The sequence below is a fragment of the Oryx dammah genome, unplaced genomic scaffold (assembly GCF_014754425.2).
Source record: "Oryx dammah isolate SB20612 unplaced genomic scaffold, SCBI_Odam_1.1 HiC_scaffold_12, whole genome shotgun sequence".
Classification (NCBI taxonomy): domain Eukaryota; kingdom Metazoa; phylum Chordata; class Mammalia; order Artiodactyla; family Bovidae; genus Oryx; species Oryx dammah.
In genome coordinates, this window is record NW_024070196.1 from 61,410,033 (window position 1) to 61,422,980 (window position 12,948).

Genomic DNA, 12,948 nt, shown 5'->3' on the forward strand with positions numbered 1-12,948 from the left:
ACCACTGAGCCACCAAGGAAGCCCCAAAATGCTATTTTTGAATACACCATAACCAATACCTGAAGTCCACAACTACATCAGCACCAGCCTCATTGATTTGCTCAGCAAATTTATAGAGGGTACCATATGTGCCAGGCCCCAGGTGAGATCCTGGAGCTTTATTGGCAAACAACATGTCAAGCTCCCTGCCTTCGCAGAAGCTTCCCAGGAAGAGAGGCACAATGGCAATGACAATAACTATGATACTGCTGTGGTATAATAAAGAACACAATGTTTCTGATTTTTGTCCCTGGCACAGAAAAACCTTGGAATTTCCTGAGCAAATAGGAGCATCTATATTATGCTAGTGAGGTGACTCAAAGTGAACCCCTAGATAGCTTCAGAATGGTGGGCTGGGGACTTCCCTGGTAGTTGAGTTTGTAAGACTTCATGCTCTCAATGCAAGGGGCCCCAGGTTCAATTCCTGGTCAGGGAACTAGATCCCACATGCTACAAAGAAGACCTGGCCCAGCCTAAATAAATAAATATTGGAAAAAAAAAAAAAAAAAGAATAGTGGGCTGATCCCCAGAAAGACCAATCACATTATTAGAGAATTGGAATATTCCACCTCCAGAGAGGGGAGGGGTCTGGAGGCTGAGTTCAATCAGGTGACCATGATTTCATTTATCTTGCCTTTAGTGATGAAACCTCAATAAGAACTCTGGCACTTAGGCTAGAGGGAGCTTCTGGATTGGGGAACCTATTGTGTGCCTGGAGCGTGACACACCCTGACTCCACAGGGAGAAGGCACCAAAGCTGCGTGTTGTCCCTCAGGCTGTCTCTTCATTTGGCCGTTCCTGGTCTCTGTCCTTTACAATCAAGCAGTAGCTGTTAGCACTTTCCTGAGTTCTGTGGGTCATCCTTTGCTGTGCTGTGCTAAGTCCCTTCAGTCACCTCGAACTCTTTGTAACCCTAGGGACTGTAGCCTGCCAGGCTCCTCTGCCCTTGGGATTTTCCAGGCAAGAATTCTGGAGTGGGTTGCCATGCCCTCCTCCAGGGGACCTTCCCAATCCAAGGATAGAACCCATGTTTCCTGCGGCTCCTAAATTGCAGCCGGATTCTTTACCGCTAAGCCACTGGGGAAGCTTGTTTTCATTCTAGTGGAAAACCTAAGAGAGTCATGGGAAACCCTAAATTTGAAGCCAATTGGTCAGAAGTATGGTTGATCTGGGGACCCCTGAAGTGTGGCCAGTAGTTGACATGAGTGCCATCTTGTTGAGCATTAGTAAGATCTGTTTTTCATGCACAGCAATTAACTTCTGACAACACATGTGTAGAGTCTCTCCTTACACTGACAACCAATCCTCCAACCCATTGGTCTTCACCTGGATATCCTACAGTTTAATTCAAGACTCACACTACCTACCTGATCCCACAAGTTAAAGGCTCAATCCCGCAACACTGCTCTTCCTCCCCCAACTTCTGCTGCCAGTCACAAGCCCAGTTTGTCACCATGCTTCTGACCAACCATCTATAAATTGAAGATTCCCACAATTCCCTCCTCGTATTTGATAATTTGTTATATTGGCTCACAGAACTCAGAGAAACACTTTACTCAATTTTCCTGCTGCTGCTGCTAAGTCGCTTCAGTCGTGTCCGACTCTTAGTGACCCCTGATTTCTCATAAAAGGTGTTATAAAGGATACAGTTAGTTGATCAGCCAGACTAAGAGGTACACAAGGCAAGGTCTGAATGGGTCCCAAGCACAAGAATGTCTGTCCCTGTGGAGTTCAAGTGTGGCACCTTCCTGAAGGTCATAGTTTAGAGGTTTTTATGGATGTGAGTTTGAGCAAACTCTGGAAGATAGTGGAGGACAAAGGACACTGGAGTGCTGTAGTCCATGGAGTCGCAGAGAGTCAGACACAACAATGGAGGTTCAATTACACAGGCATGATTGATTAAATCATTATGGCCATTTGTGATAAGCTCAATATCCAGCCCCTCTCCCTTCTCTAGGAGGTGGGCAAAGGGTGAGACTAAAAATTCTAACGCTCTAATCACCTGGTTGGTTTATCTGGTAACCAGCTATCTAGGGACCCACCAAGAATCACCTCATTAGTATAAACTCAGGTGTGGTTAAAAGGAGCTTATATGAGCAACAAAGAATTCTCACCACTGACACTCAGGGGATTTTCCAAGGGTCTCAGAAGCTCTTAGGCCAGGAACTAGGACAAAGACCAAATATTTCTTATTTTATCACCGTGTCACAGGGACTGAGTCTGTTCATGTTTGGAGGCAGGGGCTACACCCAGCTGGGGGTGAAACAGAACAGTCAAGGTGTAAGACCGCCCAGCCCACGGTGAGAGGGCTGTTCGCTGCAGTGGCCTCTCTTGTGGAGCACAGGTTCGAGGGTGCTCAGGCTTCAGCAGCTGCCACGCAAGGGCTCAGCGGTTGTTTCAGGGCTCTAGAGCACAGGCTTAATAGTTGTGGCTCATGAGCTTGGTTGCGCTGAGGCACGTGGGATCTTGCTAGACCAGGGATCAAACCCATCTCTCTTGCATCAGCAGGCAGATTCTTCACCACTGAGCCACCAGGGAAGCCCAGGTTTCGGAAGTTGGAAACAGATTTTCCCATAGCAGCCGTATTACACTGGCAATTCCAATCTCAGACAGATCTGTGAAATGTTACTCAATTTATAACAAAGCTGTCCCCTAATCCTATGAACTAAACAGAATCCCTTCAACAAAACTTGATTTTCACTAAGTCAACCAGAGTTGGGTTTTGTCTTGTCATTAATAATCTTGTCTGATTAAAAAAAAAATCACTATAAGAACCTGAATCCTTGAGAATGCATCTCCTTTTCTCCTGTGCCCCACCCCCACACACATATCCTATAGCCACAGGAACAGGAAGGGAATCATTTTTTTCTCTCCTTGAAGCTGCTTTTTTGACCAAGAGACTTCTAGGAAACTAACTTACATATAGGAATCTTCATGCTGTGTAATTACAAGGATGACTAATACTGTTTTCAGCAATAAAAAATAAATGGACTTGGGGCTTCCCCGGTGATCCGGTGGCTAAGACTCCCTACTTCCAAAGCAGAGGGCCCAGGTTCCATCCCTGATTGGGGAACTAGATCCCACATGCCTCAGCTGAGAGCTCATATGCTGCAACTAAAGACCCCGCATGCAGCTATGAAGATGCCCCTCGAGCCGCAACTAAGACCCGGTGCAGTCAAATAAACACATGGACTGTGCTGTGCTAAGTTGCCTCAGCCATGTCCGATTCTTTGGGACTCCATGGACTTTAGCCTGCCCAGGCTCCTCTGTCCATAGGATTCTCCAAGCAAGAGTACTAGAGTGGGTTGCCATGCCCTCCTCCAGGGGATCTTCCCAACCCAGGGATCAAATCTGTGTCTCTTATGTTTCCAAAGAACTTTGGCAGGCAAGTTCTTTATCACTGGTGCCACCTGGGAAGCCCAAACAAATACACAAATAAAAATAAATATTAAAAGAAAAAAAAATAGACTCAGCCAGCTACTCCAAATCTTTGGGGACTCCTTTGCTGCTCCTCAGCCTCACCATGGCCTCCTCTGGTTTGCAAATACTGGAGATCATCCTGATGCTGCTTGGCTGGGTAAATGTCATCATGTCCTGCACCCAACCCCTGTGGAAGGTAAACGTTTTCATCAGCAATGGCATTGTGGTGGCCCAGGTGGTGTGGGAGGGGCTTTGGATGTTCTGCGTGGATGCAGTGCAAGGTGTACAACTTGCTGCTGGCGCTGCCCCAGGACCTACAGGCTATCAACCCTCTGCATCATTTCTCTACCTGTGGTCCTGCTCGGCCTGCTGGTCTACCTCGTGGGAGCCAAGTGCACCCCCTGCATGGAGGACAAAGATTCCAAGGCTTGTCTGGTGCTCATCTTCCAGATCATCTTTGTCATCTCAGCGGTCCTGACCCGGATCACCGGGTGCTGGACAGCCCACACCATCATCTGGAACTTCTACAATGCCCTAGTGTCTGAGGCCCAAAAGCGGGAGCTGGGGGCTTCCATCTACCCTCCTTAGGTGTGACACACACGCCTTCCCTTGCTGGTCAAGCCTCTGGAACCCCCGGGGGCTCTTGAGCCTCAGAGAGCCTCCAGAAGAGCAGGTGACAAGTTACTGAAGACCCACCCGCATCCATGTCTTCTGATCTCTGGCTCCTGCATCCTGAGTCATGGCCCCCTGTACTAACCCCTAACTCTCCTGTCCCCAGCCCCTGTGTACGTCTGCCCTGTCCTGCCTACACTCACCAGTTTTTACTGAATAAAGCATGTTTTGTTAAGTTAAAAAGAAAAAACAAATAGATGGACTTCCGTGGTGGTCCAGCGCTTAAGACTCTGCCTTCCACTGCAAGGGAGTATAGGTTCCATCCTTGGTTGGGGAACTAAGATCTTGCATTCTACACAACTTTAACTTCTTACAAATGGGTTACTTTTATAAGCACATACACACACACAAAATCAAAATCTCTCCCTCTTCTCCTGATCTGCACAAAATGTATTGATGAGAGAATCCTAAGTTAGACTTTTATACTTGCTGACTGCTTTGTATGCCTTGTTGGTTGAGTAATCTGGCATAATATAGTTTTCTTTTTTACCCTATTTTTCAGTTTTATTGAAGCATAATTTACAAACCCAGCAGCCATTTTAAGTCCGCAGTGCAGTTTTGACATCTGTAACTATGACTACCATCAAGATAGAGTTCCGATCATTATTCTCCGTCTACACTGCTCACCCAGACCCCGGCAGCCCATGTGATGCTTTGTATACTCCAGAGTGAAATTCCATAGAAGTAGAATCACACAGTATGTCCACTTCTGTGTCTGGTCTCTTTCCCTCAGCATAATGTTTTTTGATGTTCACCTATGCTATTGATCATATCAATAGTATATTCCCTTTTATTGCCTAGTAGCTTTCCATTGAGCTTCCCCTGTGACTCAGTTGGTAAAAACTCCACCGGCAATGTGGAAGACCTGGATTTGATCTCTGGGTTGGGATGATCTCCTAGAAGAGGGCATGGCAACCCACTCCAGTATTCTTGCCTGGAGAATCCCCATGGAGAAGACCCTGATGAGCTCCAGTCCATGGGGTCACAAAGAGTCGGACATGACTGAGCAACTCAGCACAGCACTAGCTTTTCATTATATGGATATACCACAATTTGTGTTGATGGAATTGATTCCAGTTTTTCATTAATAAAGATAAAGCTGCTAGAAACATTCTGTACAAACCTTTTGGGAGGACCTATGTTGTTTTTTATTAAATTTTTTTAATATTTACTTATTTGGCCACATAGTGTCTTTAGTTGTGGCATGTGGGATCTTAGTTCCCCAACCAGGGATGGAACCCCAACCACTTCCTTCATTGGGAGCTCAGAGTCTTAGCTAATGGGTCACCAGGAAAGTCCAGGACATATGTTCTTATTTCTCTTGGATTAATACTAAGAAGTGGAACTGTTGGATCATATGGTAAGTCTATGTTTTAATTTTACAAGAAGCTGCCAAACTGTTTTCCCAAAATGACTGTACCATTTAACATTCCCCCCAGCAGAGTATGAGAGTTCCAGTTGTTCCACATACGTACCAACTTGATATAATTATGCTTTGAATAAATAAGCAAAAGAATAGCATGCTCCTATCTCCTGGGAACAACTCACTTTCTTCCCCTGCATGGGTGACCCAGAAGTTCCTCTCAATTCAGAGTTTAAAATGGGAGGCATCATCCAGAGTACCAAGGAATAAAATAGAAATAATGACAAGCTCCAAGTTCACCTAACTCCCAGGGGTGTCTTACTTTTACTGACCTGTATCCAGCAGCAGAAATTTTAAAAAGTTTATCCAACATTTTATTGCTAACCAAAAGAGGCAGGTAGCGTGGGGTGATTTACAGGAACAGCAGAAAGGGTTTAGGTGAGACTTGTTTACTAGGCAACAATCCGTAAAAGACAATTAGATGCAGTTCCCCTTCAGTTCAATCACTCAGTCATGTCTGACTCTTTGCGACCCCATGGACTGCAGCCACGCCAGGCTTCCCTGTCCATCACAAAGTCCCGGAGCCTTGTTTACTAGGGGACAATCTGTAAAAGAGGATTAGATGCAATTCCCCTTAGGCAGTATTTCTCCAACTACAGTTTAAGAAACTTCTTCCCACCTCCCACCCACTTGTGCTAGGATCATTTGGGGGCTTGTTGAAGAATTGCAATATTTGATGCCAGACTACCCCTCATCTCTCATACCTGCAAACGCCACTCGGCTTTATAGATGCTGAATTTTGGGGAACAGGACCTGAACTTTTCCCTTCCTGGTTCAGGCAGATGCAGCACTGACCGGAGTGGAATTTTGTCAAAGCCCTCGGGATAGTTATTGCCTTGCTGGTCCTGGCTCTGCCAAACTCAAACTGTTGGATCACATGGTAAGTCTATGTTTTAATTTTACAGGAAACTACCAAACTGTTTTCCCAAAGTGATTGTACCAGGATGGGGAAGCGGAGGTCCCTCTCTTCTAGCTAAAGCGGTCTGAGAAGCCAGAATGGACTTCCTCCACCCAAGCACTTGCCTGACTTTCCCAGTTCACAAACACTGTCCGCCTCCCCCATTCTCTACCCGTCTCAGCCTCAGCCCCAGCTCAGGGTTAGGGCTTTTCCTAGCAGAATGAAGCTTTTCCTTGTGTCTTCAGCAGGCACCCTTGCTCTTCCCTTCCTTGCACAAGCACTTGGCAATAGCTGTCTGGAGTCACATATTCCTGGCCTGGTGCCTCACCCAGACTCTGACACATAGAAGGCGCTCAATTCATACTTGCAGGATTACAGCAAGGTGTTCCTGATGGTCATCTCTGATCTGTAGAAGTTGCTGATTTTCTTTATGAGCTGCTTCATATGAAATGTTATAGTTTTATTTTTGTTTGGCCAAAATCAAATTGTTTTCATTGAGTTGAATTCCGTTTTATTCTCAGGCATTCCATTTTCCCTTCCCTCGGGTCTTCCCCAGCTTCATCCATTTTCAGGGACCTGGTCCCACCTGCCTGCATGCTTAGTCTCTCTGATGCTTTTTCAGATACACTGAGGGGCAACTCTCCCACTGAGCAAGTCCCTGGACAACGAGGGACTATCTTAGCTGGTTTTTTTTTTTTTTTTTTCCCACACAGCACAGCATGTGGGATCTTAGTTCCCTAGGGATCAAACCTGTGCCCACTGCAGTAGAAAAAATGGAGTCTTAACCTCTGGAATGCCAAGGAAGTCCCTCTGTTTGTTTTTCTTGAAGTATAATTGATTTACAATGTTGTGCCAATCTCTGCTGTATAGCAAAGCGACTCAGTTGTACATATATATACATTCTTTTCATTATGGTTTATCCCAGGAGATTGGATAGAGTTCTCTGTGCTATGCAATAGAAACGTTTTGTCAATGGGACAATATAGTTTTGATTTGTTTTAATTTGTATTGAGACAAATGACACAATAAAGTGCAGAAATCTTAAGGGTATAGTGCAGTGAATTTTTCATAACAGCTCTCCTGGGATATAATTCATATATTAATACAATTCACTCAATTAAACTTTTAGTGGTATTTAGTATATTCACAGAGTTGTGCAACCATCACCACAATTAATTTTAGAATATTTTTGCTACCTCAAAAGGAACTTTTGAGCTCATGAGTTGTCACTCTCTATTTCTCCCTTTTCTCCACTCTGGGCCTGGAAATCACTATTCTGTGCTGGACATCCATAGGAATGGAATCGGACAATATGTACATTGTTGTGACTGACTTCTTTCACTTAGCATGATGTTTTTAAGATTTATTTATGTTGTAGCATGGGTCAATACTCATTTTTTTCCCCTGCTGAATGATATTCTTTTATAATGGATATACCAATTCTGTTTTCCAATTGTCAGTCGATGGACATGTGGGTTTGTTATAAGCTGAATTATGTCCTTCAAAAATTAGGGAACTATACTAAAGAACCTATTAACAATGTGTAATGTAATAACATATAAAGAATTTTAGAAAGAACACATTCACCAGTGGCTCAGTGATAACGAATCCGCTCGCCAGTACAGGAGATGCAGATTTGATCCCTGGGACAGAAGATCCCCTGGGGAAGGAAACGGCAACCCACTCCAGTACTCTTGCCTGTAGAATCCCATGGCCAGAGGAGCCTGAGGGGCTACAGTCCATGGGGTCTCTAAAGAGTCAGACATGAATAAGCGACTCAACAACAATGAATACACATGTGTATATACATATATATCTATAACTGAATCACTTTGCTGTACACCAGAAACTAACACAACACTGTAAGTCATTTGTATTTCAATAAAATAAAAAATAAAAAATTCACATGTTGAAGTCCTAATTTCAAGCACTTAAAAATGTGATTGTATTTGAAGACAGGGTCTTTAAAGAGGTAATTAAGTAAAATGAGGATGCGCCCTAGTCATTAGGATGGGCCCTAATCCAACTGACTGGTTTCCTTAGAATAGGAGGAAATAGGGACACAGACACACAGAGAGAAATCTATGTTAGAATACAGGGAGAAAACAGTCAAGTACAAGCCAGTGAGAGAGGCCTCAGAAGAAACCAACTCTGTTGACACTTTGATCTCTGTCTTCTAGCCTTCAGAATGGTGAGAAAATAAATTTCTATTTAAGGCACATAGTTTATGGTACTTTGCTCCAGCAGCCCTGAAAGTGAAAGTGTTAGTCACTCAGTCGTGTCTAACTCTTTGCCACCCTATAGACTATATCCCGCCAGGCTCCTCTGTCCATGGAATTCTCCAGGCAAGAATACTGGAGTGGGGAGCCACGCCCTCCTCCAGGGGATCTTTCCCATGCAGGGATTGAACCCAGGTCTCCCGCATTGCAGGCAGATTCTTTACTGTCCTAGCCACCAGGGAGCACCTAGCAAACGAATAAAGGGTTGTCTCCGCCTGTTGGCTACAACGAATAACGCTGCTATGAACAATGTTTGGGGTTTTGTTTTGTTTTGTTTTTTGTTCTTGGCCATGCCACATGGCATGTGGGATCTTAGTTCCCCAATTGGGGATGAAACCTACACCCTCTGCAGTGGACGAGCAGAGTCTTAACCACTGGAACCGCCAGGGAAGTCCCTGAATATTTGTATACAGGTTTTTTGTGTAGACATATGTTCTCATTTTGCTAGGAGAAATTCTACCTAGAAAGGGAGTTTACACGTTGAATTTTTACATATGTCTACATGCCTGTTACCACCACCTAGATCAAGAAATAGAATATTTCCAGCTCCAGTGGGTTCTTTTAGGCTCTTTCCCTATTTAACCCTATTCCCTATTCCTACAGGATAACCAGTCTTCTGACTTCTATCATTGTTTTGTGTTCTCACCACAAAAAAGAAATAATAATTGTGTGAGATGATAGAGGTATTAGCAATTGCTAAGGTGGTAATCATATTGCAATATATGATGCATCAAATTAACATGTTTTATACCTTAAATTTATATAATATTTTATTTCAATTATAGCTCAAACAGACAAATAAATAAGTTTTACCTGTTCCTATACATCATGTAAATAACTTATTATATACTCTTCAGTGTCTGACTTATTTCATGCAATATTTGATTTTATATTTCATATTTCATGCAATATATTCACTCACGTTCTCACATATAGCCTTAGTTTGTTCATTATCATTTCTGCATAGCATCCCAAATAAATTTTGAGCATATCACAATTTATTAACCCATTCTACAGTTGATGAACATTTGGTTTGCTTCTATTTTGTTGAAGAATGAATTTCTAGTTCTTTGATTAGATATGACGTTCATTTAAGTTAGATGTGCTCTCAAGCGTGGAATTCCTGGGCAAGGCTGTAGGGTATGCATTTATTGGTTATATAAGTTCCAGCCATCCATGTATTCATAAAAATCTCCACTTCTCATGAGTTGGTGATTCTCAAGTATTTATGGTTAGCCTTTGCTTCCCCACCCCCCAACTAACCTCTTAATTTCCACCGATGAGTTTTGGGTTCTTTCTTCTTCTATCTCTCAATGATCCCAGGAGCTGGCCCATTAGTTGGTCACCTTATGATTACCTGGAGGTACTTAGACAATTGACAAGCTGGGAAGGGGAAATAAGGCCTTTGGCAGGGAGTAAAGGGGGAGGTTGCCATTTGGAATGACTTTTTTTCCCCTTTGGCCATGCCACGGGGCTTGTGGGATCTTAGTTCCCTGACCAGGGATTGAACCTGGGCCCTCGGCAGTGAAAGCCCAGGGTCTTAACCACTGGATTACCAGGGAATTCCCAGGAGGTTGCTATTAGGGAGTCATCCTAGTGTCTGCTACAGGAAGAGCACTCATACACACCAACCCTGTCAATGAAGGTAGAACTTTCAGGGCAGTCTTTAAAAAATCCTTTTTGTTTGATATTTTCCACTTACTCACAGGTATATTCATCTATTACGAAAGAAACACTTGTGAAAGCACTGCTAGAAAATAGTTTCCTAGTCAAGGTGCCAGGCCGTGAAACACGCTATTGGTATGCCCTTCAGGCTCCAAAATGTTTACATTATTCTGTCAATTCTGAAGCAGGTGGCTAGGAAACTCAGCTGACTTCTGGGGGCTCATATATATTCATAAGGAGAATGGAGATTGGACCTGACTCCCCAGGGCATGCTGGAAAATCGTCCAGAGCTCCTGGTTACTAGGCAGAGTTCCCAGAAGCTGCTGCTCTCTGCCCCCTGGCTTCCTCATCCCTTAGATGCTTGCACAGAGCCCTTCTAGATCCAGAGGAGACACCAGGCTCACTTGCATCATAACCTGATTTTCCAGAAAAACTCACAGCTGTCTTGGCCCCATGCTGCCGAAGAAAGTACTTCCTGTTTCCCAGGGGGAAGAACCTTAGTGCATAGTCATTGTTTTTCAAAGGATGGTTTGCTGGCGGGCAGAAGTGTCATGGGGGGTGGGGTGGGGAGGATTGCTCGTTAAGATGTATTTTCAGGCCCACTTCACACCTACTAGATAAATAGGTAAACATTTCTGCGGCAGAGTCCCAGAACGTTCATTTTAGAAGTTGGTGGGTTCATTTTAGAATTTTAGAAGATTCTTGTGTACAATGAACTTGGAGAACCAAGTTCAATTACAGGAAAATTAACAACATAGATAAATTCTTGAAACTATATCCAATCCCAAGCATCTGCTCCCACCAGCTTGAAGAGCTTGCAGTTGTACCCACCTTCTCTTGTCCCTGCTAGGACTTTGAAGGCAGTTTCTGTCTGCTATGACTTGTCAGGCTTTCCTTATCCTTCAAGACTTGGCTTTGATCTCACATATTACAACAAGCCTTTCAAGAACTCTGGGTAAGGTACCCCTCCTCTGGCCCCCACTGCCTCCTGTGATCACCAATCAGAGCCCCTAGAGAACTACTGTATTGTTGCCTGAGGAGGTACCTGTCTATCCTCTCAAACTGAACCAGCTGCTCCAAGTCTGGGCTGACATTTTTTCATGGGCATGTCTGGCACCTAGCATATATAGTGCCCAGTAGGCACTATATAAATATTGAATAAAGGGAAGAATTATCTATTATAATTTGTGCTTTTTTTGTGCTTATTTTAAAAAAACCTTGCTTACCCCATAACAAAGATATTCTATGTTTTCTTATAGAAGTCTTATTGTTTTACTTTTTTACATATCAGTCTGTGACCCATCTTGAATTAATATTTCTGTATGGTCTGAGGTTGGGGTAAAGGGCTTTTTGTTTCTTTGCCACACTTGGGCATGAGGGATCTTAGTTCCCCAACCAGGGATTGAACCCTAGCACCCTGCAGTGGAAACACAGAGTACCAACACTGGACTGCCAGGAAAGTCCCACAGGTTTTTTGTTTGTTTGCTTTTAAGGTATATCCTGTTGCTCCATTTACTGGGGAGCGAGGACTTCATTCTTCCATTGAACTGGACTTGGGCCTTTGTCATAAATCCAAGGACATGTATCTGGACTCTCTGTCCTACTCATCTGTTTGTCTGTCTTAGGCCGATAGCACACTGTCTTAATGACTGTGGCTTTATGGTATGTCCTGAAATCTCATCATGTAAGTCCTGCTACTCTGTCCCTCTTTTTTGAGATTTATTTGGCCACCATAGGTCTTTTGCATATAGATTTTAGAATCCGTTTGTGAATTTCTCAGTTTGTGAGTTTTAATCTCTTATCGTTTACGCTTTATCTTCACCAGAGACCTGACCACACAGAAGCTCTACTTCCTAGAAGCTCCTTTTTTCTAAATCAAAGACTGCCTTCTTGGCATCTAGCAGCCATTTGCAGCTGACAAGGCTCTTCCCAGAGTTCAGCAACCCAGAGGCTGTATAGATTAAGTTCAGACTCAGAACACAGCTTCCAGTCAGCTCCGCAGAGCCCTTATTTGTGGCCCCAGCATTGACCTGCCCTTGAAAGGATCCTGCAGACTGTGCCGTGACTAGACAGAAATACAGATGGAAATGTAATATATGATAAAGATGGCATTGTGTGCTTTGTGAAAAAGATGGGTTATTCAAAAAAGAATACATTTGAATCAGTTCTAATGAGGTGGATGAAACTGGAGCCGATTATACAGAGTGAAGTAAGCCAGAAAGAAAAACACCAATACAGTATACTAACGTATATATATGGAATTTAGAAAGATGGTAACGATAACCCTGTATGCGAGACAGCAAAAGAGACACAGATGTATAGAACAGTCTTTTGGACCCTGTGGGAGAGGGCGAGGGTGGGATGATTTGGGAGAATGGCATTGAAACATGTATAATATCATATAAGAAACGAATCGCCAGTCTAGGTTTAATGCAGGGTGCAGGATGCTTGGGGCTGGTGCACTGGGATGACCCGGAGGGATGGGGTTGGGGGGGGAGGGGAGAGGGGGGTTTGGAATTGGGAACACGTGCACACTCGTGGTGGATTCATGA

General features: G+C 43.9%; 1 pseudogene; it reads left to right on the forward strand.

Annotated features, from left to right (window-relative positions):
* The first annotated feature begins 3,488 nt into the window (after nucleotides 1-3,488).
* Nucleotides 3,489-4,047, forward strand: LOC120871392 (annotated as a pseudogene).
* The last annotated feature ends 8,901 nt before the right edge of the window (nucleotides 4,048-12,948 follow it).